This window comes from Panulirus ornatus, chromosome 6, assembly GCF_036320965.1.
Source record: "Panulirus ornatus isolate Po-2019 chromosome 6, ASM3632096v1, whole genome shotgun sequence".
Lineage (NCBI taxonomy): Eukaryota > Metazoa > Arthropoda > Malacostraca > Decapoda > Palinuridae > Panulirus > Panulirus ornatus.
This window is the reverse complement of record NC_092229.1, coordinates 41,107,339-41,131,564: the sequence shown is the minus strand read 5'-3', so window position 1 is coordinate 41,131,564 and position 24,226 is coordinate 41,107,339. Positions and strand designations below refer to the sequence as shown.

The 24,226-nt window shown below is 48.0% G+C and overlaps 1 protein-coding gene and 1 pseudogene across 1 annotated transcript in view; both read left to right on the top strand.

The window, feature by feature from the left end:
- LOC139748915 (cyclin-dependent kinase 16-like) overlaps positions 1-24,226 on the top strand; it is a 652,185-nt gene that overhangs the window by 354,418 nt on the left and 273,541 nt on the right. The gene's annotated exons all lie outside the window — the stretch shown is intronic.
- Positions 7,625-12,080, top strand: LOC139749162 (CYFIP-related Rac1 interactor B pseudogene; annotated as a pseudogene).

The following is a 24,226-nucleotide window of genomic DNA, read 5'->3' as shown; positions in this document are numbered from 1 at the left end:
TAACTGCTTGTGTTGTGAACCATAACTGCTTGTGTTGTGAACCATAACTGCTTGTGTTGTGAACTATGACTGCTTGTGTTGTGAACCATAACTGCTTGTGTTGTGAACCATAACTGCTTGTGTTGTGAACCATAACTGCTTGTGTTGTGAACCATGACTGCTTGTGTTGTGAACCATAACTGCCTGTGTTGTGAACCATAACTGCTTGTGTTGTGAACCATAACTGCTTGTGTTGTGAACCATAACTTCTTGCGTTGTGAACCATGACTGCTTGTGTTGTGAACCATAACTGCCTGTGTTGTGAACCATAACTGCTTGTGTTGTGAACCATAACTGCTTGTGTTGTGAACCATAACTGCCTGTGTTGTGAACCATAACTGCTTGTGTTGTGAACCATAACTGCTTGTGTTGTGAACTATGACTGCTTGTGTTGTGAACCATAACTGCTGTTTTGAACCATAACTTCTTGTGTTGTGAACCATAACTGCTTGTGTTGTGAACTATGACTGCTTGTGTTGTGAACCATAACTGCTTGTGTTGTGAACCATAACTGCTTGTGTTGTGAACCATAACTTCTTGTGTTGTGAACTATGACTGCTTGTGTTGTGAACCATAACTGCTTGTGTTGTGAACCATAACTGCCTGTGTTGTGAACCATAACTTCTTGTGTTGTGAACCATAACTGCTTGTGTTGTGAACCATAACTGCCTGTGTTGTGAACCATAACTGCTTGTGTTGTGAACCATAACTGCTTGTGTTGTGAACCATAACTGCTTGTGTTGTGAACCATGACTGCTTGTGTTGTGAACCATAACTGCCTGTGTTGTGAACCATAACTGCTTGTGTTGTGAACCATGACTGCTTGTGTTGTGAACTATGACTGCTTGTGTTGTGAACCATAACTGCTTGTGTTGTGAACTATGACTGCTTGTGTTGTGAACCATAACTGCTTGTGTTGTGAACCATAACTGCTTGTGTTGTAAACCATAACTGCTTGTGTTGTGATCTATGACTGCTTGTGTTGTGAACCATAACTGCTTGTGTTGTGAACCATAACTGCTTGTGTTGTGAACCATAACTGCTTGTATTGTGAACCATAACTGCTTGTATTGTGAACCATAACTGCTTGTGTTGTGAACCATAACTGCTTGTGTTGTGAACCATAACTGCTTGTGTTGTGAACCATAACTGCTTGTATTGTGAACCATAACTGCTTGTATTGTGAACCATAACTGCTTGTATTGTGAACCATAACTGCTTGTGTTGTGAACCATAACTGCTTGTGTTGTGAACCATAACTGCTTGTGTTGTGAACCATAACTGCTTGTGTTGTGAACCATAACTGCTTGTATTGTGAACCATAACTGCTTGTATTGTGAACCATAACTGCTTGTATTGTGAACCATAACTGCTTGTGTTGTGAACCATAACTGCTTGTGTTGTGAACCATAACTGCTTGTGTTGTCAACCATGATAGCTTCTGTTGCGAGGGTTGTGAAGTGTGACAACTTTTGTTACGTGGGTTGTGAACCATAATGTCTTTTCTTACGTTACTTTTGAATCATGATTGCGTTTATTACGTTAGTTGTGAAGCATGATAGCCTGTCATGTGCTTTCTCCAGATCCATAATTACCACACACAAATCTTTGTGTTACTCTATATATTTGTCACACATATTCTTCACAGCAGACATCACCTGATCCTCGCCTCTGCTACCACTCCACATTGTTCCTCCCTAAGGTAGATGTTGTGTTCCTGCCACCACCCTCTCAATCACCACTCTGCTATACGACTTGCCTGGTGCACGCAACAAGCTTATAAGGCGTGTGTAATTCGAACATTCATCTTTGTCCCTCGGGCTTTTATACACTGGCACTGTAGAGAGGTTCTGCCGGCCATCAGTCACCGCACCATGATCACACGTACATTCAGTATCCTAACTAACAAGTCAGTAACACAGTCAACCCCCCTCCCCATAAAAAACTCAAGTGCACTAGCATCCATTCAAGCCGCCTGCCACACTTCACCTTAAGTAAGACTTTCATCACCTCCTTTCTTTTCACCATATCACTAGTCATGACTCTCACTTCTCATACCTCCCAGACCCAAGCACCTCACATCTGCCACCCTTTCACCGAACACGTCCATCTGTCCCTCTTTACCTCATCTCTGCTCGATAATGATAATAATAATGAAAATGATAGAATAATAATGATAATGATAATTATTATTATTATTATTATCATTATTACAGTAGTAGTTGTAATAATAATAGTAATAATAATGATAATAATAATGATAACAATAATGATAATACTAATAATAATAATAACTGATAATAATACTAATAATAATGATAATAATAATAATAATAATAATGATAATAATAATAATAATAATTAACATGCAGGAGGGTGAAAGGAGGGCAAGGAATAGAGTGAATTGGAGTCATGTGGTATACAGGGGTTGACGTGCTGTCAGTGGATTGAATCAAGGCATGTGAAGCGTCTGGGGTAAACCATGGAAAGCTGTGTAGGTATGTATATTTGCGTGTGTGGACGTGTGTATGTACATGTGTATGGGGGGGGGGGGGGTTGGGCCATTTCTTTCGTCTGTTTCCTTGCGCTACCTCGCAAACGCGGGAGACAGCGACAAAGTATAAAAAAAAAAAAAAAAAATTATTATTATTATTATTATTATCATTATTATTATTGTTATTATTATTATTAAGTTATATAGTTAAGTACAAACACAGACCTTACTTACAGAAGTAAAGTAGGCTAACAATAAACTACAAAAGAATTCAGATGTACTAGAATGATAAATTGTGCAGAAATATAGATAATGAAAGCTGGCTTCTAGGTCAAAGGTCATTTTCATTATTTGTTAAGTGAAGGCTGTGTGGTCGGGTTGGTAACACGAGTGTGACATGTTGTGATAAAATTTGGACAGGTAATACGTCACACTGAGACAATGTGTCCTGTGGCGAAATGAGGTGCTTAGGTCAAAGGTCAAATTGATCAGTCATGTACATTGTGCAGTGTTATGGCTGGTGGCAGAGGAGTGTTGGCTACACTTGTACTTGCAGAGGAGGAAGGAGGTGTTGGTGGCAGGGGAGTGTTGCCCACACCTGTACCTGTAGGGGAGGGGGGTTGGTGTTGGTGGCAGGGGGGGGGGTAGCAGGGGAAGCTGGAGATATGTTGGTAGAGGTGGATGGCGCAACACTTCAGGCATGAGTGAAATTTTGCTGTTGGAGACACAAGACAGAACCAGGTTATCAGGAGAATATGATAACAGGAGGAAGGTAAGATGGTTAAAGCGATAAGGTTTTAATAACAGGATCTAGATAGAAGATAAGATAAAAGGTAGTGTTTTACCGTATAGTAGGGTAGACAACTGTATGGGCCACAGCTTGCTGATCAAGGAGGCCCTCCCGTCTGTCTCCACAGTTCGGCCTGGGATTCGCTAAGCGGTCCTGATGCAGCTTATCTGATGGCTCAGGCTTGCCTGACGATCTCATACGGACGTGAGGTAACCTTGCTTCATCCAGGGAGGAGGAGGAGGAGGGTAGCTTGCCTCCTGACCCAGGTGAGAAGGTGCTCCAGCCTCCACACCAACAGACGGAACCCTTGTCTGTTGGAGCATAACTACTGATGGGCCAGGTGAGGTGGTACCTGCACTGATGGGCCAGGTGAGGTGGTACCTGCACTGATGGGCCAGGTGAGGTGGCAGCTGCATTGATGGGCCAGGTGAGGTGGCAGCTGCACTGAATGACTCAACAGTTCAGAAGAATTATATTATAATTGAGGGAGTCAGTGGGAGGAGGCTCTATCTGAGAAAGGTCAGAGTTGCTTTGTGGTTGTGTCTGGGGGGGGCATGGAAAGAAAGAAAGAGAAAACTCAGCAAGAGTCAGATTGCCACAATCCAGTGACATAAGGCTCTTGTACACATAACCTGAAGACTTTAGCCTTGTTATGACTTGTGTCGTGTCTGAATGCTGGCAGGATTATTGTTGTATTCAAGCTTCCTAGTGTGGCGTGGGCAGATGGTGCAGGGACACGTGTGGCTTGTGTGTGTCAGGGGCAGATGGTGCAGGGACACGTGTGTCTTGTGCGTGTCGTGGGTAGGTGGTGCAGGGACACGTGTGTCTTGTGCGTGTCGTGGGTAGGTGGTGCAGGGACACGTGTGTCTTGTGCGTGTCGTGGGTAGGTGGTGCAGGGACACGTGTGTCTTGTGCGTGTCGTGGGCAGATGGTGCAGGGACACGTGTGTCTTGTGCGTGTCGTGGGTAGGTGGTGCAGGGACACGTGTGGCTTGTGTGTGTCAGGGGCAGGTGGTTGAGGGACACGTCTGGTGTGTGTGTGTCGTGGGCAGGTGGTTGAGGGACACGTGTGATGTGTGTGTGTCGTGGGCAGGTGGTTGGGGGACACGTCTGGTGTGTGTTTGTCGTGGGCAGGTGGTTGAGGGACACGTCTGGTGTGTGTGTCGTGGGCAGGTGGTTGAGGGACATGTGGGCCAGTGTCGCGTGGCAAAGCCAGCACGCCACAGCTTCTCTGGTAATTGGCTTAAATGGTGGTGCTGTGCAGCAGCTGTTGGTTCAGCAGCCTGGTTTACCAGGAGCAAAACATGAAAGCATTTTGTGTGTATTGTTTAGCTTTTGTATTGGTTTACTTTATCTTTTGTTGTTGTTTTATGTCATGTTCATTGAAACGTGATATTGTTAGTAATAATTGGCTTTTATGTAACCAATTTTTACTTAGGTCAGTATTTATGTGACCAATTTTTACTTAGGTCAGTAATTGGTATTTATTTCCTCTTGTTACAGCTTTTGTGGCTGTTAGACCTCCATATTGTAAGGCAGGAGAAACAGTCGTTGTCTGTTGTCTTACGATCACATGGCATGACTACCTTATTGGTGTAGGGTCGTGCTGCTTCCTGGCCCGCTGGGTTAAGTGGACGCGGCCCCGCTCTCGCACTGGAGCACACCATTGTACACTTCTTCCCTCCCACCTGAGGCACTCACTTTGAATTGAGACACTGCCACCAAAACTTGAGGCACTGTCAGTAAGACTTGAGACACTGTTTCTAGACTAAGGCACTGCCACTAGGAGTTGAAGCTTTGCTACAAAGACTTGAGGCAATTGTCACTAAGACATGAGGCACTTCCAGTAAGACTTGAGGCGCTGTTACCAAGACTTGAGGCACTGCCAGTAGGAGTTGAGGCTCTTCACATCAGGACTTGAGGCACTGTCACTAAGACTTGAGGCACTGTCAGTAGAAGTTGAGGCTCAGACACGATGTATTCTGTACTGGGTGGGAGGTTTACACTGGTAGGCCCCGTCTCTTGAACATTCTCTATTGTGATATAACTTCGTAAGCTTCTTGATACTGTCTGCAGTTATTGTGTTCTCATTCAGTATATTCCATTCATCCAAATGTCATATACCTTCAGAGTACTCCTGTACATGCTTTTTAACAATTTCCTTCTTTAATTTCGTATCTTGGCCTCATGTTGTTTTATCCTTACATCTCGAGTCCCCAAGCTTTAATGTTATCTGACTCAAGGTCTGTCTCCCATCTTCACTACTTTCCCTTTGTTACACTGACTACTCTCCTGATTCTACAAATTTTATATCTTTCTTCGGCTTATAAACTCCTGCCGTGAGAATGTGGCATCCTTTTTCTCGAAAGCCGAGATCCTCTATTTAGGGGATTTCAGCGTTCACCATAGGGAATGGTTGAATTCCTCCCATGTGGATGGTGTTGGGATTGAGGCCTTCACTTTCTCCATTGTCAGTTAGTGATGTAGAGCAGATTATCTCCCACGCTACGCCACGCTGTGACGACTCTCCTAATATTCTGGATCTGTTTTTCTTCTCTAATCCATCCCGCTGTAACTATACAATCTCGCCCTCATTATGTTCATCTGATCACATCCTCATAAACGTATCTATTCTAACGGCACGTCCCCCTCCAAGAGCCCCTTCTAAATGTAAATATTGGCACCTCAACAAAGCTGACTGGAATTACTTACTAAAAATCTGAAGTGACTTTCTTTGGGTAAATTATTGTTTCTTATATGGTGATGTTTCTGTCTCCGCCAAACGCATTGCAGAGATTATTCTTGCGGGAATGGAGTCATTTATCCCCTCTTCCTCCTCGACGACCTCTTCTTCCAAGCCATGATTCAACCGTTCCTGTTCTGAGGCCATTCAGGCAAGGGATTAGGCATATCGGGCATGGAAAAAACTCTCCTTCCTCCGACTCCCATTTAGCTTTTATCACTGCCCTTAGCCATTGCAAGTGAGGGAAAGTCATCCACTGATAGGGACTTGTGGTCTTTATCTAAGGGCAACGCTAACAACTTTTGTCGCAGTACTTTTCCTTAACTTTTCTGTTCTGACGGTACTATATCTGTCTCTCCCATAGAGAAAGCAACTCACTCTGGTTCCCGTTTCTCCTCTAACTCCACCTTGGATGAGTCTAACGTTCCCTCACCCCTGATGCTCCTCTTACTAATCCTATGCCTCTTTCCGTAATCTCTGTTCGAATTGCCCAAGAACCGCATATCTCTCAAGACACAAACAAAGCTTATGGTCCTGATAGCATCCAACCCCGTGCACTGGAAGACTGTGCCTCTTGAACTTGAACTTGTGATTGCTCATCTGTTCCGTCTCAGTTAAGAAAATATTTTTTCTCCTAGGAAGCGTGAGTTGGCACTTGCCATCCCTAAGAAAGTTGACTGTTTTGATTCCTTTAACTGTCGTCATGTTGCTCTTACATCTGCCACTTCCAAAGTCTTTGAATCCCTCCTCAACTCTCATATCTTCAGACTTCTTGAATCTTGCAGTCTTATCTCTGATCATCAGTATGGCTTCCGTAAGGCGAGATTCACTGGTGATATTCTTTCATATATTGCTAATGTCTGGTCATCATCACTGAAAGATTTTGTGGAATCCTGTGTACTTGCCCTTGACTTATCCAAAGCTTTTGACAAGGTGTTTCATCTCTAAGCTCCCATCTTTTAGCTTCCCTCCCTCACTTTGCTATCTCATGTCTAGCTTCTTCTCGCGCCGATCTATCTCCGTGGTTGTTGATGGATTAGCCTGTCCCTCTTTCTCCATCAGCTGCGGTGTCCCTCAAGGTTCTCTCCTGTGTTTTACATTTTTCACCTTTTTACCAACGATTTTCTTTCTTCCACAGATAGCCAAATTTACTTATAATCTGACGACTCAGCACTGCATTCCTCCACATCTTTCAATTCTGTTCCTTTTCTCACACGATCTGCATCTCGTCTGGACATAACTTCGTCAATAAACTCAGACAGGATATCTCAGTGGGGTAGACGAAATCTGATTCAGTTTAATGCCTCTGAGACTTTCATCTTGCTATCAGAAATTCTTCAACTTTCCTTTCGCCTTTTACGGTTCCGTAATTCCACCTCTTGACTCAATGAACATACCTGGTATCACTGTAACATCCATTCTTTCTTGGAAACCCCACATTACGGGAATAGCTAAGTCTGCCAACAAGAAACTGGCAGTCTTGTTTAGATGTCGAAACTACTTCTCGTCTGAACAGTTGCTCCGTTTATACAAGGGATTGAATCGTCCTTGTTTGGAGTACTGCTCTCACATTTGGGATGGTTGTAGCTCTGGATCCTTACTTAACAGAGTTCAGTCGAAAGCGGTCCGACCTATAAACTGTCCCAGGTTAACATCCAAACTTGACCCGCTTGCCTTACGTTGCAATGTTGGCTCACTTTCCCTCGTCTGTAGGTATTACTTTGGTTTTTGCTCCCGAGAGCAGGCTACTTGTGTGCCCCCTCCACTAGCATGACCCGTGTCTCGTCTTTTTCCCTTTCATTAACCTCTATATTTCGTTTAAGGCCCGGCCTTGATGTGGTGGACTTTAGTCCGTGAGTGGAACCTTCAAAATGAAATCAAAAACTCCTTTGAAGAAATATTTAGTACAGTATATACATCATTATCCTGATTACAAAGTTATAGGTTTTGATCAGGTCACCCCTCACTCCTCTTTCTTTCATGTTGGGAAAATTTAAGGCCTCTATTCTCTACGTGTGACAGCTCTCTTAATTCAGTTGTCATCTTCATTTCCTTCTTTGGACCTTCTCTATTAGTTTTTTTTGTGTTTCTTGAGGTGCGGTGGCCAAACTTGAGAAGCATATTCTTGTTCTGGCCTCATGTAAGACGTGAACACTAGTCATGAGGCTCACTCATCAGGAGTTAAGGTATTACCATCAAGTCATGAGGCGTTGTCATCATCAAGTGGCATTCCCACCCAGACTTGAGGCACTGCCACCAAGACTTTATATCTTCTCGAATGATATAGAGATGATTGTTCCACGGATCCTAGTAGAGTTGTGTGGGCCAGAGATATCTCCATCGCAACATTTGGAAACACAACAGGCGCTTGTCAAGCAGTTTGCAGAAATACTTGAATTTATTCTAAACTTTGATGATTTAAAGATGACGACTCCAACCATCCAAAATGATTTTAGTTACTACCGTCTTACTGTTATGCGTTCCAAGATAGAACATAATGGCACAGACACTGTTGACGACGATTTAACGATAGACCATCAGCTAGCTAACAAGATGAGTCTTTTTTATGCCAATTCCACTCCAATGCTGAAAATCCTTTGTGAGGCAACTTCTAGATTTGTCACTGAGCATAAGGAGATACCCCTTGAAAACACAACAGAAACTCTTGGCACCATGGCAAAAGTGTGTCAGAGAATGTTAGAAAATCCGGAGTTGATAGCTAGGTTTGGACGAGAGGAGACACAACTTTTCATCTTACGGGTGATGGTTGCTCTCATTATCCTGTATGATCATGTTCACCCAGTGGGCGCTTTTGTTAAGGCTTCCAATGTTGATGTGAAAGGCTATGTAAGTTTTGAAAGACCATGTGTTGAGAACTGAGGCACTAGCATCAAGACTTGAGGCACTGCCACCAGGACTTGTGGCACTGTCTTGAAGACTTGCAACTGCCACCAAGAGTTGTAGCGCTGTCGTTAATTCTTGAGGCACTGCAGTGAGGACTTGTGGCACTGCCATCATGACCTGAGGGACAACCATCAAGTCTTGAGGCACTGTCATCAAGACTTGGCTCTGCAGTCAAGATTTGTGTCACTGCCACCAAGATTGAGAGACTGCCACCAAGATTAGACACTGCCATCAGGACTTGAGGCACTGCCACCAAGAAGTTTGGCACTGACGTCAAGACTAGAGGCACTGCCAGTAAGACTTGTGGCACACACGTTAACACTTGAAGCCTCGGCACCAAGTCATTTGGCACTACTGTGGCACTGCAGCCTGCGGACTCCTGTCCTTGGGGAGGCTGGGGGTTGGGGTTGGTCTGGTAACGTCCAAACATCAACCATTTTTATCGCGGTCCATAATTTAGGAGGTGCGAGTCTGCCAGTCCCACGGGTCGGCTATTTACACCTCAGGCTATTGATCTGGTGCTGGGCGTTGGTGAGGCTGGTGCTGGGGCAGGGTGGTGGTGATGGTGACGGGAGAGGGTGGTGGTGATGGTGACGGGGGAGAGTGATGGTGGTGGAACAGGATAGTGATTATTGTGAAGGTCAGGTTGGTGATAAAATAACATCTTAGTGGCACGACAGGCATGGAAGACTCCGTACAATACTGCGATATGTACGGGAGAGAACATCTTGAACGTCCGGGCCTTAACACTCTCCAACACCTGAATGTTACCCTCAGAGACAGGATGGGATGCACGGTAGACAAGGTCAAGTGTACACTGGACAAGTACCTACACAGTATACCAGACCAGCCGGGCTGTGGGGGGCTGTGTGGACCTGAGGGCTGCGGCTTCTAACAGCTAAGTTGACCAACGACCTAATGCAACAGCCTGAGCCCAGCCTGGGCTGTGGGGGTGAAGACCTCCGATGACTTCAGCAGGTAAGCAGTCAGCAGCGTACAGGTCACTACTGCTCGGGTGTGGCTGTGGATTACCCACAGCTCCCAACACATTACAGTATAACATTCAAGAACTTTCCAGTTCGCCTTTACTCATACCGGTAAATTTCTTTTGTTACTGACAACATCTCACAAGCCGGGTGAAACTGCACACTTAGAGACGTCTCACATACCCTTCACGGCCCGTACGTACTGACGCGGTGAACGGCGATCTAAACAGTTTTGGAACGGCTGTACTGTGCGAGGCTGAGATCTGCGAGGCTGTACTCAGCGAAAGGTCTAGAAGATACTAGAAGGTATCGTGCCAGACCTACACGTCAGAATTATCCCCCATCGCTCCTCAAGATCCGTAGATGCAGTAAGTAAAGCAAGGACAACATACCTTGAACCTCCAGAGCCTGAGACTGTTCATCATACTATTTACAAACACCAGGAACAACATGATGTGTACTATGACGATATTTGAGAAGGCGTCGGATGAGTATTTAGAAGGCGTGCCCGACCAGCCAAGCTATGGTGGATGATAATTACATGGGCTTGCGGATCACGACTCCCAACGGCCAGCCTGGTCGATCATCGTCCCAACTTAGTAACTAGAACTCAGCCACAGCTGTCGGGGTAGGAGACCTCCTCCCAAAGTGCATGATAGGGTTCGACGCCAGCACTGAGCTCCCTGAGTAACGTGAGTTGGTATCGTGGTTGGAGGTTGATATCATGGTTGGTAGGTTGGTATCGTGGTTGTTAGGTTGGTATCGTGGTTGGGGGTTGATATGGTTGGTAGTTGGTATCGTGGTTGGTAGGTTGGTATCGTGGTTGGTATCGTGTTTGATGCTATGGATTCTGTGCTTATTGTCCTGGCTGTAACTGCTGCAGCTCTCTCTCCCTCCCTCCGTGTACCCAGCCTTAACTTCAGAGAGTAAGACTAACTCCAGGGCCTCGTGAAGTCGAGTATAGATTATCCAACTTTTCCAGTTTCTCTTCTTTATTGCTTCTAAGACTTTTTCCTGTTGGCAGATACTCTGCAGCTTATAAAGACTTTTTAGATAGTGATTTTTGTCGGGATTTTGAACCGTAATGAGATAGGGAGTCTGTTATAGATGTCAGAGGGTATGTTGTAGATGTCAGAAGTATGTTGTAGGCGTCAGAGGGTATGTTGTAGACGTCAGATGTATGTTGTAGACGTCAGAGGGGTGTTATAGACGTCAGAGGGTGGGTTGTAGACGTCAGAAGTATGCTGTAGACGTCAGATGTATGTTGTAGACGTCAGATGGGTGATGAGACGTATGTTGTAGATGTCAGATATATGTTGTAGACGTCATAGGGATGTTGTAGGCGTCAAAGGTATGTTGTAGACGTCAGAGGGTGGGTTGTAGACGTCAGATGTATGTTGTAGACGTCAGAGGGTGGGTTGCAGACGTTAGAGGGATATTGTTGACGTCAGAGGGTGGGTTTTAGATGTTAGATGTATGTTGTAGACGTCAGAGGGTGGGTTGTAGACATCAGAGGTATGTTGTAGACGTCAGACGTCATATTTTTTCATTTCTTTTCCACTGATTTTCCTCAGATAACCAGAACATTTAACTCTGTTTTCAGAAGTAAATTGTTTGTATTATTGAAGTGATAAGGATTGATCGTTGTGGGGAATCCCCCCTGGTGTGGTCGGGCTCCAACCTCCAAACTTTGCATATATGAACCCTTCAAGCTGGAGGGCACGACCCTCGAACACGCCATCATACCCAAGTCATACTTGTGTCGTCGTTCTGAAGGGTCGTGCCTTGGTTCCCCAGTGGTCAATATGAGTTTACATACAGCGTATTGTAGGCTGGCAGCGGTGGACGCCAGTATCGGGTCTGGTGAACCGGGTGGAGGATGTGCTTCATGTTGTGTTGCTTGCTTACAACATGACGACCACCTGCTCGGCATTGTTTGTAGGGCCAGAACTGACTTGACACTGATCGCGAGTCAAACCTCTCATGGTGAAGCGAACGTGGTCACCCGTCCAAGCTAACCCCTGGGTGCCGGGGGTGGAGTGTGGGGAGCTGAAGTTAGTGCACCGGGGGTGAAGTGTGGGGAGCTGAGGTTGGTGTAACGGGGATGGAGTGTAGGGAGCTGATGTTGGTGTACCGGGGGTGGAGTGTAGGGAGCTGATGTTGGTGTACCGGGGGTGGAGTGTAGGGAGCTGAGGTTGGTGTAACGGGGATGGAGTGTAGGGAGCTGATGTTGGTGTACCGGGGGTGGAGTGTAGGGAGCTGATGTTGGTGTACCGGGGGTGGAGTGTAGGGAGCTGAGGTTGGTGTAACGGGGATGGAGTGTAGGGAGCTGAGGTTGGTGTAACGGGGGTGGAGTGTGGGGAGCTGAGGTTGGTGTAACGGGGGTGGAGTGTAGGGAGCTGAGGTTGGTGTAACCGGGGTGGAGTGTGGGGAGCTGAGGTTGGTGTAACCGGGGTGGAGTGTGGGGAGCTGAGGTTGGTGTAACCGGGGTGGAGTGTGGGGAGCTGAGGTTGGTGTAACGGGGGTGGAGTGTGGGGAGCTGAGGTTGGCTTGGTACTGCTAAATCTCTCGAAACGAGTGAGGCCATGACTCTGCTGTACCTGTGGACCTGACTTGAGGATGTGGTGCAGGTGTGGTGGGGGTGCACAGAGGAGGATTGTCGGTTATGTGGTTGTAGGGCAGCTTGGCCATGTCGCTGGTGCTCGAAGCAGGACTCTGGGCAAACGACAGACAAGTAGCTTTGTAGTCGTGAGGTAAAATCGAGGACACCGGGAACACCCCCGTCCCCAGGGCGGTGTTCACGAATAATGTGGTGAGATTGCGAGACTCGGGCAACCGTGGATGGTGCTACTCGTGGGAACTGCACAGCATACAGTGTCACCAGACACTTAGTACACCTGCTCAAGTTGCTGCCCCTGCCCCCAGCACTCGCCACATCCGTCAACAGGTTTCAGTTGTCTCAGTTGGTGTCATCATGTGGGGGAGTGGCGGGGTAGGTGGAGGCTACGATGTGTTCACCTACCAGAGAGGGTGACAAATATGGACCCGAGCTGGCCCAGGGACCCAGAGGCTCTCCGTACCGTCAGGAAAGAGCGAGCAAGTGTTCCTGCGATTGGTTATATGTGGTGTATGGTGGCTCATTGGTCGCACAAGGCTCACTCATTATCTCACTACGGATTGTCATAAGATCTTATCTGACAGTGGAGGAAGGACCGGGGAGACCTTTGGTCCGCTGTTGTGGCCAGTTGGCGCCACAGATGGGCCAGGCGGAGGCCTGGCCTCTGTGCAGTGGTGTTCTCTTGTGAGACTGACCCAGTGCTCCACTGTTGATGTACGTTAACAACGGTTGAAAATTATCTCTGGTAAAAAAGACCTTATTATGATCGTTAACGTTTTAATTAACCATTATGTAGAGAATATTGTAAATATTGTGGATATGACTGTATGGTTTTTCAAACTGTGTGTGATGGCAGCCGCCCCTCATTACTTGTGGATAATATTTGTCTGTAATCTGGGCCGGAAGTGTGCCAAAGATGGATGGTTAGGTCATAGTTCCACACTTGATGTAGACTGGACCTTGGTGGAATTTTAACACCACGAAGACGCTTCTCCTTCGTTAACGTCGCAGGCAATACTGACCAACATTGTTACTGGTTTGTGTGTGTGTGTGTGTGTGTGTGTGTAGGTTGTTGCCATAACCTGGATGCCTCCCACTCGGCAACTAAGGTGACCCCGCCTACAGTTATAATAATAACCCACTATCCCCCCCCCCCACACACACACACACATTCATCAACTACCTCTTTTTCAAACCAGTCGTTCAGTTTTGACAGTAGGATGTTCTCATTGACGGGTCTTGGTCATACCGGGAGCAGCAGCGTCTCTGATTTGGATGTCGAGTTTAACATTGTGTGTGTGTGTGTGTGTGTGTGTGTGTGTGTGTGTGTGTGTGTCTTATGACACACTCTAACCCAGTACGGCGAGTGTGGTGGTGTTTGGCACACTGTAGCCCGCTACTTAACCAGACGGAGTCATAGGCCTTGGTTACGGTTCTGTGGTCGTCTTGTGTATGATGCGTGGGTGTGTACAGGAAGGAAAGACACACATGATAGAAAATATAAACTGTATGTCGTTATGACAGTATTGGTCGGTGTGGCACACCTGGTGTAGTGTGGTGCTGAATTATGTAACATGATAACCCGTTGTAGTCTTATCTTGTTCAGCCCACTGACCCGGTACTGCTGGTGTTGACCCTTACACCTTACTTGGTCCCGCACTTCCCCCGCCTTCCCCTCTCCAGCCCCACTTAAGTAGGCGGTAGGTGGTAGGCAGGCACTTAACAGGGAAGGCTGTTACCGAAACTACCAGCCAGGGTGTGGGGTTAGTAAAGGCTGCGCAGTAATCAGCATTTCAGTGGCTGTCAAGTGTCTCACCTTTGGCCCAAGCATGCGTCGTGTTTTTCTGCTTGACCCACAGGTGGGCTGCTGCCCCTCACTCCCCAGATCCATACGGAACACCTCTGTCTCATACTGAAACTTGACAACACCACGTAACTCAAAAGACTCACTCCTCTTAACTCCATTTACCTGTGGTTATCGCTACGCGTTAGCCCTAGCCGCAGCCCTCGCCTGCCTTTCGGCAAAATTTCGTCATTACATCGTCGTAAGTAAGTAACCCCAGACGTAAGCCCTCCCCATCCTGCTTCTCCCTACTCTTACCTCTCCCCACCCTTGCCTTCCCCAGTCCTGCCTCTACCCACCTCCATTCCTCACTCCTACCTGTCCTTCCTCTCTGCTTCTCCCCACCCCTGCATCTCCCTCATCCAGCTGTAGAGCAGATCTCATCGAACTGATTAGGAAGTTTTCAGTCCACTCTCCCATAGACTTCCCGGGACTAGCAGTACCTCACCACTGTACTGCATCGAACTATTTTGTCTTGCCAGCAATTGAGCCGGAGGGAGAGGTGGGTGGGGAGGTGCCTTCTGCTTTACTGTTTCTGCTTACCTACCTATCTTATTATCTGTCCTCTCCTTGACCTCCCCCCCCCTCACGCCTCACCTCCACGCCTCTCCCAACTCCAGCTCCCCCACTCGTGCCTCTCCCGCCTCTCCCCACTATTTTCTCCCAACTTCAGCATTTTCCCAACTCTTGCTTCTCCCCATCTTGCCTCTCCCTTTTCTGTCTGTCTGCACCCCAGCTCCCCTTTTCCTCTCTTCTCGCCCGTCTCCTCTCCACTACTTCTCCCCACCCTCGCCTCTCCCTCCTCCTGCCTCTCCCGACTCCCCAGTGTTATGCCGCTTACGGAAGAGCTTTTGTGTCCCGTGCATTAGGAGCCGTCAGGTGTGTAGCCTGCAGGTGTGTGATACATACAGTAAACACCAGCAATGTCACCTCGCTGCCTCTCTTTGAACCTGGAGACTGGCGTGCGTGTCCTCCCCCCTTCCCCCGGGGGTGGGGGAGGGGGGGGGGCGAGGGACGCCTTACCATGTCAACATGGTGGGCGGCAGAGATGTGTGTGTCTTTGGGATCCTGGCAGAGCCCAACCCATGGCTTACAGTCACGGTACGTACACATGGCCCGAGACATCCAGATCACCCGCACCAAGGGATCTCCAGGTCAAGGTCTGGACCACCAGGTCAACCCCACCTCACGTAGCACATATCCTGACGCGCCGTGTAAAGTGCACGAGGTGTAGGGACGAAATGATGGTTGACCCAACATTAGCTACCTAGTGTGATGGTAGGTGGAGGTCGGGAGCACCTGGTGAGAGTGATGGTGGAGCCAACACTAGCCACCTGCTGTGTCCACACACGCTGCCCCTCACGTGCCACGGCCCACACCGTCACTGGCATAATGCCGGTATTGTTCCAACAGGTGGAGGACAAAGGTCATGATCGTGATATTATTTTGCAATCAGTTCTTCATTTCTTTGATTGTGGTGCGAGTGTCAATGACCTGATGTGCACGCTCACTCTGCCACTTCCGATGAACACTAAATTTTCCAGATGAAGGTCACATTTGAAAGGTCAGAGGTCAAGGGCACACACAGGAATACCGCGTTCTACAGCCGCTGTCCTATTGATGAATTCGTGTGGTTCAGAATAGCGTATGTAGGTAGAGTGTTGGTACTAGTAGCGTGCCGAAGACGGCGGACCTTCAGCTGACCGTCCTGGGGTCACAGGTCAGGTGTACAGCTACACCTGCCTCTACACCAGAGCTTTAGAAATGTAGGTCGTGCGGTGCTTGGCACCCGTAGTCGCGCAAGCACAGGCGCGACGGAGATTTCCCACGTCGAGGTCACTAGGAAGGTGAAAGGTCAGGAGATAGAGACATGGAGGGCGCTGTACACTGCCGCACCACTAGAGGGGCTGGAGCCCAGTCTCCGGTTGCACAAGGCTAGCGTTCATAACCGCTGCCGGCCAGATATACTACAAGCCTGGCGTCGCCACAAGGAAACACCTCCATCTGCCTGTGGCCAGCGAGAGATTACCAGAGGTCGGCCCCGTCACGAGGGTTGCCGTCACGCCCACACGGGCACAGACCTGGTAAGGCTTATAACATCCCCGGCTTAGGCCAGACAGGGGGGACTTGGCCAAGCTAACAACAACCTCGTCCTAGGCCAGTAGGCAGGATGGGTCGTAGGTGGTTGGTTAAGGGCGTAAGTGTCGGCACGCATTGCTATCCGGGATCAGCATTGCTGTGCCGCCACGATTAAAGGTCACTGGGACTCGGGAATAATACTAGGCTGCTAGTGGGAGGAGGGAAGCCTGCCAGCGTTCTTACCTGCTCGTGAGCGCTGCCTTACCACCACCCTTGGCTGTGGTGGTGTGGCCTTTGTGTGGTAGGGTCGTGCCCAAGGGTATAGCACATAGGCTCAGGAGGCAGGGGACTGGCTGAGCGGCGACTAAATTGTGGTGTGTTCCCTTGGGGGGGGGGGGGGGGGTTAGGAATGGCTCAGAACTGAGTCCCTGCAGGAGGCTGGGCGCCGCACCAGCCATATATTTGCCTCTTAGAATTTTATTTTCGTGATCCCCCTTCTGCTTCTACATGTATATGCATAAAACCACAGGAAAATAAAACACGATAAGATCCCAAGTGCACTTTGGTGTAATGATCTTATCGTCAGGGGAGGTACAAGAATGAGATAGAAGACGTAGAACAGTCAGTTGATATACAAGGAAGAGGTGTAGCTAAGACGCCATTGGTAAACGCTGGCGTTTACCAATGGAATTTATTAAAAAAGGGGGTGACTGTATTGTTGACTGGTTGGTAAGGTTATTTAATGTATGTATGATTCATGGTGAGGTGCCTGAGGATTGGCGGAATGCGTGCATAGTGCCATTGTACAAAGGCAAAGGGGATAAGAGTGAGTGCTCAAATTACAGAGGTATAAGTTTGTTGAGTATTCCTGGTAAATTATATGGGAGGGTATTGATTGAAAGGGTGAAGGCATGTACAGAGCATCAGATTGGGGAAGAGCAGTGTGGTTTCAGAAGTTGTAGAGGATATGTGGATCAGGTGTTTGCTTTGAAGAATGTATGTGAGAAATACTTAGAAAAGCAAATGGATTTGTATGTAGCATTTATGGATCTGGAGAAGGCATATGATAGAGTTGATAGATATGCTCTGTGGAAGGTATTAAGAAAATATGGTGTGGGAGGTAAGTTGTTAGAAGCAGTGAAAGGTTTTTATCGAGGATGTAAGGCATGCGTACGTGTAGGAAAAGAGGAAAGTGATTGGTTCTCAGTGAATGTTGGTTTGCGGCAGGGGTGCGTGATGTCTCCATGGTTGTATAATTTGCTTATGGATTGGGTTGTTAGGGAGGTGAATGCAAGAGTTTTGGAAAGATTTGTGTATGAGAGAGCTTGGGAAGTGAGTCAGTTGTTCGTTGATGATACAGCGCTGGTGCTGATTCGGGTGAGAAACTGCAGAAGCTGGTGACTGAGTTCGGTAAAGTGCGTGAAAGAAGAAAGCTGAGAGTAAATGTGAATAAGAGCAAGGTTATTAGGTACAGTAGGGATGAGGGAAAAGTCAATTGGGAGGTAAGTTTGAATGGAGAAAAACTGGAGGAAGTGAAGTGTTTTAGATATCTGGGAGTGGATTTGGCAGCGGATTGAACCATGGAAACGGAAGTGAATCATAGGGTGGGTAAAGGGGCGAAAGTTCTGGGAGCATTGAAGAATGTGTGGAAGTCGAGAACGTTATCTTGGAAAGTAAAAATGGGTATGTTTGAAGGAATAGTGGTTCCAACAATGATATATGGTTGCGAGGCGTGGGCTATAGATAGAGATGTGCGGAGGAGGGTGGAAGTGCTGGAAATGAGATGTTTGAGGACAATATATGGTGTGAGGCGGTTTGATCGAGTAAGTAATGAAAGGGTAAGAGAGATGTGTGGTAATAAAGAGAGTGTGATTGAGAGAGCAGAAGAGAGTGTTTTGAAATAGTTTGGTCACATGGAGAGGAGTGAAGAAAGATTGACCAAGAGGATATATGTGTCAGAGTTGGAGGGAACGAGGAGAAGTGGGAGACCAAATTGGAGATGGATAGATGGAGTGAAAAAGATTTTGAGTGATCGGGTCCTGAACCTGCAGGAGGGTGAAAGGCGTGCAAGGAATAGAGTGAATTGGAACGATGTGGTATACCGGGGTCAACGTGCTGTGTCAGTGGATTGAACCAGGTAAAGCGCCTAGGGTAAACCATGGAAAGTTCTGTGGGGCCTGGATGTGGAAAGGGAGCTGTGGTTTCGGTGCATTATACATGACAGCTAGAGACTGAGTGTGAGCGAATGTGGCCTTTGTTGTCTTTTCCTAGAGCTACCTCGCGCACATGAGGGAGGGGAGGGGGTTGTTATTTCATGTGTGGCGAGGTGGTGATGGGAATGAATAAGGGCAGACAGTATGAATTATGTACATTTGTATATATGTATATGTGCGTGTGTGGACGTGTATGTATATACATGTGTATGTGGATGGGTTGGGCCATTCTTTCGTCTGTTTCCTTGCTCTACCTTGCTAACGCGGGAGACAGCGGCAAAGTATAGTAAATAAAAAAAGTAAAGATCTGCGTAAATTGTTTGATTTGGGCAAGTTGCTTTTCGGTATCATTTGGGGTTTATTTTACCATTTGTAGGTTTTGATTAGACGGGAGGTAGACGGTGACCACGAAGAGGTAATGTTGGAGGTGTTGTGTCTGGCTAGGCAAGTGTGCCAGCACCTGGTATACAAACATCACTGCTGAAAACATTTTCCCGTAAGACCAGCATTCTCGTGAGGGTTTCTACAGACCTGAAACTTTCCAGTTGTGACACGCAGCCGAGCGAACCGTAAAGTGAGACTGACAGCTTCATGGAAACCTGTGCGACCTGCCTGGTAGCTTGTCCAGGTCCAGCCCGGCCGGGGTGGGGGCACCAGGGGAGACAACCTTCCTCCAGGACACAGTTCCAACCAGGCCGGGTGGGGGCACCAGGGAAGACAACCTCCCTCCAGGACACAGGTCCAGCCAGGACGGGGTGGGGGTACCAGGGGAGACAACCTCTCTCCAGCGAACGCTTGGGTGGGAAGGAACAACTTTCCTCAGTCTCTTGCACCCCCTCTCCCTCTGCTGCCTCCTCCCACTCCCTGCTACCCTTCCAGTAAATCTCCTCTCTCCCAGTGTCACCTCCACCAACTCGTTTACACCCAGTGCCTCCTCCACCTACTCGCCCACGGCCCGTGCCACATCCACCTACTGACTCACGCCCCATGCCACCTCCACCTACTCACCCACGCCCCATGCCACCTCCATCTACTCACCCACGCCCCGGGCCACCTCCGCCTACTCACCCTCGCCCCGTGCCAACTCCACCTACACGCCCACGCCCCATGCCACCTCCACCTACTCACCCACGCCCTGTGCCGCCACCACCTACTCACCCACACCCCATGCCACCTCCATCTACTCACCCACGCCCCGTGCCACCTCCACCCACTCCATGCGACAGCTTCCACCTTACGGCAACTCTGCCATTGAGGGGGCCACTTAAAATCCTGCCAGTCGTCCATTAGCCCCGCGGGGGATGTGATCATATCTTCAAAAGGGTTATTTTTCTCCCCTTCGCGTTTGGCTTCAGGTCTGGAGGGGAGGTCGTTGTTCCCGGCTCCTGCCTCCATTATGGCAGTTTTACCCGGGAAGTTGGGGGTGCGTATAGTAATGGCGATATGTTATGGAGACTGGCAGAGTTGGGGGGTAATTGGCCCGTTAGTTTTCATGCTAGAACGAGAGTTTGGGGTTGATTTATCCTCAGTTTGTGGACCGATGTTGTGGTGTGGACAGATGGACGGGTCTGCTTGTCGTCCGTGGTGTGGTGTGGACAGACAGGACAGGTGGACGGGTCTGGCGTCGTCGTAGACTTTCATGTATTGGTTCCCCTCTGTTATGTCGACTGTCAACCGTCTTTGTCGACTGCAGTCAACTCTTATCCACCTGTGTCGATTGTCTGTACTTTGTGTTGATTACCTTCCTTCATTGTGTACTTGGCCTTGTGTTGCTGTCATTACCTGGTTGAGACACAGCCGCCCCTGTTGGTACAGAACCGAGTTGCTCGGTGTAGACTCGCCCCAGTCAGGACACAGGTTCTCCTGTCGGTACCACACCGCCGCTGTGGCACACAGTCACCCCTGTGGGTTAAGAGCCGCCCTATTAGGTAGGTACAGAGGCTCCTCCGTCCATCACGTGTTGCTCTTCCCTCACCTTTGTCGCTTCACGTCGGCAAAACACCATCAAGATCCCAGCTTTGTCTGGCGGCACCAGTGACGTCAGGTGAGTTGTGGTGGGTAGGACTGTTATGACGGTTATAGAGGTTATGGTGGCTAGGACGGTTATGGAGGTTATAGAGGTTATGTCGGCAATGACTGCTGTAAGGCAATGTAATTTATGGAGGTTATAACTGTTGTGAAGGTTATGGGGGAGAGGGGGAATGGCGATTACGTGGGCTACAAGAGTTATGGCGCTGTGACGGTTATAACAGTTATAGAGGCTATGAATGTCATGCCAGTTATAACGGTTATGGGGGTTTGAGGGTTACTGCGCTTATAATGGTTATGGCTCTTAACGATTATGGAGGTTATAAAGGTTATGGTGGCTATGGTTGTTATGGAGGTTATAACGGTTATGGCTATAAAGATTGTGGCGATTATGATTATGAACGTTACAGAAGTAAAGAAGTTAATTGACGGTTGTAACGGTTATGAATGTTATGAAGGTTATGGCAACTGTGACGGTTATGAAGGTTATAACGGTTATGGTGGTTATGAAGGTTATAACGGTGTTGATGGTTGTGGCCAGGATGGTGGCGGTCTCTGCCTCCTGTGTGTTGCTCTTGGCTCTCGGAGGTTGTCACTGTGCAGAGGGCTGGCTGGAGGCGACGCTGCTGTACTGAGGCATGGACGTAAGCCATCATGGTAGCGGTTTTGTACGTTGTATGTAAGTAAGTATACCAGGGGCGTGTCCCTCGTCCTCTTTACGTGCTGTGTTCAACTACTGACTCTCACTTTATACTGTATGGAGGGAGACTCGCCAGGGGATCGTTGGATAACCCGTACGTACTTCACGGGGAAAAAGGGCGTCTCACGCAGCCTCCTGCTGGTGTTGTGGCCGTGTGGTCGGCAGCCTCGTGAGGGCGGACCTTCCCCGTAGCTGAAAAGCACAGTGGTCGAGGTCAGGCCGTGCAGCACTCCACACGTTCCTGGAGGAGCAGCCAGGGACCAGTGAGGTGGGTCTTGTTGGCTCCCACACCAACCACATGTAGGGAAGCATCGTCTTACGAAGGGCCGACACTTGAGGACCACGTGTGATCCATGGATGTCATGGCGTGGCCTTTGACCTGACCCTGAAGGGTTGTCAAGTAGTTTTGCGTCGTTAATGGTTGACAGTTGCCTTGCTAACAGTTGTGGAGGACGGTCGCTGTCACGCAACGGCCCGGAGGTCCAGTGTGGGACGCTGTGCACACCAGCTGACTTACTGTGGGACGCCCTGGAAGCCAGCTGGTCCATTTTAGGATTTATTGCAAGCGGACAGAACTTAATTATGGCTGTTTTTGTCTTTAATAATGTTGTCTGATTTATTAATTAATGGATAGATTTTATATTAGATAAGAAGCCTTGAAGGTCATTATGGTAATATGTTATCTGACAGCGTCGTTCGATATTTGTGATCCTCTTCCTCTGGTAATGGATCAATTAGCATAGTAATTAGGGAGACGATGTGCCATAAAGTGCTACTTTTGTAGAACATTATCTGGGTAAGATCTGTCATGTATACGTGGGCATGGGTAAGGCCACCAGCGTGGGTTGGACGGGATAATGTACGTGGGTGTTGGTAGGGTTATGTACGTAGGTGTTGGTAGGGCTATGTACGTGGGTGTGGGCGGTGTCACGAAGGCCTGGTGTGTACGCCAAGCCTTGGGTTATGGCCAGGTGTTGTATAGCATATAGACGAGCCTGGGAGAGCCGTGTGTCCACTCGCAGGTTGTATGGTAGCACCAGGAACCAGTTGGAAGGCGTACGACCTAGTGGACCGCCCACTGGACGGCTTCAGGAAAACACTGGGAGGTCCACATTGATACTGCTGGAGTTATCAGCGGCCACTGTTTTGTGCAGCCGAGGCTGATGCTGTGGAGGAGGTCACAGAGGATCAGTCAGACCTCAGTGGCCAGGTAGTTATGACAGTATGACAGCACATCCACCCTCCTGCGCACAACTCTATCCATAGCCCACGCCTCGCAACCATACAACATTGTTGGAACCACTATTCCTTCAAACTTACCCATTTTTGCTTTCCGAGATAATGTTCTCGACTTCCAAACATTCTTCAAGGCTCCCAGAATTTTCGCCCCCTCCCCCACCCTATGATTCACTTCCGCTTCCATGGTTCCATCCGCTGCCAGATCCACTCCCAGATATCTCAAACACTTCACTTCCTCCAGCTTTTCTCCATTCAAACTTACCTCCCAATTGACTTGACCCTCAACCTTACTGTACCTAATAACCTTGCTCTTATTCACATTTACTCTTAACTTTCTTCTTTCACACACTTTACCAAACTCAGTCACCAGCTTCTGCAGTTTCTTACATGAATCATCCACCAGCGCTGTATCATCAGCTAACAACAACTGACTCACTTCCCAAGCTCTCTCATCCACAACATACTGCATACTTGCCCCTCTTTCCAAAACTCTTGCATTCACCTCCCTAACAACCCCATCCATAAACAAATTAAACAGCCATGGAGACATCACACACCCCTACCGCAAACCTACATTCACTGAGAACCAATCACTTTCCTCTCTTCCTACACGTACACATGCCTTACATCCTCGATAAAAACTTTTCACTGCTTCTAACAACTTGCCTCCCACACCATATATTCTTAATACCTTCCACAGAGCATCTCTATCAACTCTATCATATGCCTTCTCCAGATCCATAAATGCTACATACAAATCCATTTGTTTTTCTAAGTATTTCTCGCATACATTCTTCAAAGCAAACACCTGATCCACACATCCTCTACCACTTCTGAAACCACACTGCTCTTCCCCAGTCTGATGCTCTGTACATGCCTTCACCCTCTCAATCAATACCCTCCCATATAATTTACCAGTAATACTCAACAAACTTATACCTCTGTAATTTGAGCACTCACTCTTATCCCCTTTGCCTTTGTACAATGGCACTATGCAAGCATTCCGCCAATCCTCAGGCACCTCACCATAAATCATACATACATTAGATAACCTTACCAACCAGTCAATAATACAGTCACCCCCTTTTTTAACAAATTCCACTGCAATGCCATCCAAACCTGCTGCTTTGCCGGCTTTCATCTTCCGTAAAGCCTTTACTACCTCTTCTCTATTTACCAAATCATTTTCCCTAACCCTCTCACTTTGCACACCACCTCGACCAAGACACCCCACATCTGCCACTCTATCATCAAACATATTCATCAAACCTTCAAAATACTCACTCCATCTCATGTTATATTTATCAGTGTTTATCATATTTCTGGTAGTGTGTGGTAGTCGCTCCCTCCATTACCCTTCCAGTGTTTGTGTGCCACACGTTGCCTTACTATTCAAGGAGAGCCTGGGTCTGGCTGGCAGGTTGGCCAGCACGACGCCCAATATTGACTTATCGACGGGGCACCTCGTGCACACTCCTAATTTGGAAAGTGTAGCGTTACGAGGCGGAGCCAGATGCTCCAGAGAGGGTGGAGGGAGGCTCGCAGTCCTCGA